The following is a 2,500-nucleotide window of genomic DNA, read 5'->3' as shown; positions in this document are numbered from 1 at the left end:
GCGGATGCACGGGTCAAGCGGGACGGGACGAGCGCAGGGCTTGCTTTTGGCGGCACACGAAAACACGAACCCGAAAAAGGCGAAAAAGGGACATACACACTGGCGACACGCACGCCCGTTTCGCCTGCCACCCGTGCACACTCGCCTGGGCTGCTGGTCACGTGCGTCGCTCACAGGCATTTTGCAGGCCAGCACCGGCGGATGCACGGGTCAAGCGGGACGGGACGAGCGCAGGGCTTGCTTTTGGCGGCACACGAAAACACGAACCCGAAAAAGGCGAAAAAGGGACACACGGACAGGCGACACGAAAAAAAAGGGGTCGCCCTACCTAGGTGGGCGCAAAAACCCCGTCGGCCAGGAGGTTTCGCCAAAGTGTCTGTACTGTCACACAGGGTCAATAGCACGGGCATGGCCGGCCGCCGCACGTGCAGCGGCTTACGGACGCACGGTTCGGCGGCACAGGTGCCTGGCGGCTTTAGCACCTTGGGGTGGACAGGCCTGGCGGCAAGGGGGGCTAGGCACCTTGCTGCCAGCCGGCAATGGTGCACGGGGCGGGGCGCCACACAAACACGAAAGAGGGACAAGAGCGGGGCGATGGTCCACAGAGACGAGCCATGCACGGGGCCCGTGATCGCCGACACACGCGAACGCGGACGCGGACAAGGACAAGGACGCGACGCGCGGCGCGCGTGCGAGGTCAAGAGGGGCGCGCGCACGAAAACGCGAAAAAAGGGGCTAGCGGCCGAGAAACGCGAAAAAAACCGGGTCACCTACCTAGCCGAACGCCTAAAATCGCTTCGGGCAGGAGGTTTCGCCAAAGTGTCTGTACTGTCACACGGTCCGTACGGGCGCAACCCCATCGCGCGCCAGCACCCCTTCCTGGGGGCGCCCGCCCGCCAGGCGCCTGGCGCCCCACGCGCGCGCGCCCGGCGCCTGGCGCCTTGCCCCCCACGCGCGCCCGGCGCCTGGCGCCTGGCGCCTCGCCCCCCACGCGCGCGCCCGGCGCCTGGCGCCTTGCCCCCCACGCGCGCCCGGCGCCTGGCGCCTGGCGCCTCGCCCCCCACGCGCGCGCGCGCGTGGCGCCTTGCGCCTCGCCCCCCACGCGCGCGCGCGCGTGGCGCCTTGCGCCTGGCGCCTTGCCTCCGCGCGTGCCTGGCGCCTGGCGCCTTGCCCCCCACGCGCCTGGGCGCCTCTTTTCCGCCTGGGCGCCCTGGCACCTTTCCGCCTGGGCGCCTGTTTTCCGCCTTGGCGCCCTGGCGCCTTTTCGCGTGGGCGCCTCTTTTCCGCCTGGGCGCCATGGCGCCTTTCGGCCTGGGCGACTCTTTTTCGCCTGGGCACCTCTTTTCCGCCTGGGCGCCTCTTTTCCGCCTGGCCAGGGCGCCTCTTTTCCGCCTGGGCGCCATGGCGCCTTTCTGCCTGGGCGCCTCTTTTTCGCCTGGGCGCCTCTTTTCTGCCTGGGCGCCCTGGCGCCTTTTCGCCTGGGCGCCTCTTTCCCACCTGGGCGCCCTGGCGCCTCTTCGCCTGGGCGCCCTGGCGCCTTTTCGCCTGGGCGCCTCTTTTGGCGCCTGGGCGCCTACGCCAGGGCGCCTCTTTTCCGCCTGGGCGCCTCTTTTTCGCCTGGGCGCCTCTTTTCCGCCTGGGTGCCCTGGCGCCATTCCGCCTGGGCGCCTCTTTTCCGCCTGGGCGCCCTGGCGCCTTTTCGCCTGGGTGCCTCTTTTGGCGCCTGGGCGCCTACGCCAGGGCGCCTCTTTTCCGCCAGGGCGCCTCTTTTTCGCCTGGGCGCCTCTTTTCCGCCTGGGCGCCCTGGCGCCTTTTCGCCTGGCGCCTCTTTTGGCGCCTGGGCGCCTACGCCAGGGCGCCTCTTTTCCGCCTGGGCGCCTCTTTTCCGCCTGGGTGCCCTGGCGCCATTCCGCCTGGGCGCCTCTTTTCCGCCTGGGCGCCCTGGCGCCTTTTCGCCTGGGTGCCTCTTTTGGCGCATGGGCGCCTACGCCAGGGCGCCTCTTTTCCGCCTGGGCGCCCTGGCGCCTTTCCGCCTGGGCGCCTCTTTTTCGCCTGGGCGCCTCTTTTCCGCCTGGGCGCCCTGGCGCCATTCCGCCTGGGCGCCTCTTTTCCGCCTGGGCGCCCTGGCGCCTTTTCGCCTGGCGCCTCTTTTGGCGCCTGGGCGCCTACGCCAGGGCGCCTCTTTTCCGCCTGGGCGCCTCTTTTTCGCCTGGGCGCCTCTTTTCCGCCTGGGCGCCCTGGCGCCATTCCGCCTGGGCGCCTCTTTTCCGCCTGGGCGCCCTGGCGCCTTTTCGCCTGGCGCCTCTTTTGGCGCCTGGGCGCCTACGCCAGGGCGCCTCTTTTCCGCCTGGGCGCCCTGGCGCCTTTCCGCCTGGGCGCCTCTTTTTCGCCTGGGCGCCTCTTTTTCGCCTGGGCGCCTCGTTTCCGCCTGGGCGCCTCTTTTCCGCCTGGGCGCCCTGGCGCCTTTTCGCCTGGGCGCCTCTTTTCCGCCTGGGCGCGT

This window comes from Aristolochia californica, unplaced genomic scaffold, assembly GCF_029961685.1.
Source record: "Aristolochia californica isolate CCGP_79_NKW_82.1479 unplaced genomic scaffold, dmAriCali1.0.hap1 SCAF_211, whole genome shotgun sequence".
Lineage (NCBI taxonomy): Eukaryota > Viridiplantae > Streptophyta > Magnoliopsida > Piperales > Aristolochiaceae > Aristolochia > Aristolochia californica.
The sequence above is the reverse complement of the archived record's forward strand: the minus strand, read 5'-3'. Positions refer to the sequence as shown.